This window comes from Oncorhynchus nerka, linkage group LG18 (assembly GCF_034236695.1).
Source record: "Oncorhynchus nerka isolate Pitt River linkage group LG18, Oner_Uvic_2.0, whole genome shotgun sequence".
Taxonomy (NCBI): Eukaryota; Metazoa; Chordata; class Actinopteri; order Salmoniformes; family Salmonidae; genus Oncorhynchus; species Oncorhynchus nerka.
Genome location: NC_088413.1, coordinates 32,496,840 through 32,497,566, shown reverse-complemented (window position 1 = coordinate 32,497,566; position 727 = coordinate 32,496,840).

Sequence of the window (727 nt, the reverse complement as noted above, 5' to 3'; positions counted from 1 at the left end):
CATTGTGAGTGTATGAACATTTTGTTTAAATGAACTACAAAATATACTCTGTGCTGACTGACTTGGTTATTTTTGTGTCATTTCAGGGACTGAGTTTCCCTTACCTAAGTGGAACCAAAACATTATACTACATTCTTGAGTCAACACAAACATTTTTTATATTAAACTCCAATGGCTTATCGTGGAGAAATTACAAGATTATGTTCATACTTATAACGTCGTATAAAGACACATTTTTCATCAAACAAATGATCATTGCGGAGCTAATGTGATGTAGTAATTGTAATTGAAGTAATTGAAATATGTTGCATGAGAAAACATAATCACCTTTTATTAAAAGGCGCATGCATGATCTCGCTTTACATCAATGGAGGTCGATTTAACTTGTTGACTGCTAATCTATTCCCTTTGCGCATGTGAAAATCTCTGCGGAGAAACACATGGAGGAACTTTAAGGCTATTTTCTGGAAATTGTGTCGTTATGTGCCAGATGTTAAGACGACAAACCATTGTAATTGGGTTATTTGCGGGATTCACTTTGTTATTTCAATAGCATTGGGTCTACGGTATTGACTCAAATCTGGGATTCTGATTGAAATTCAACTATGGATATGTATTGAATATATGCTTGAGAATTGGCTGATGTATTTTATACATTTGACGCATTACAGGTTCATCTTAAAATACTAGATGTTTAATAAGTGTGAAGCAGAGGTTGGTATTCAAA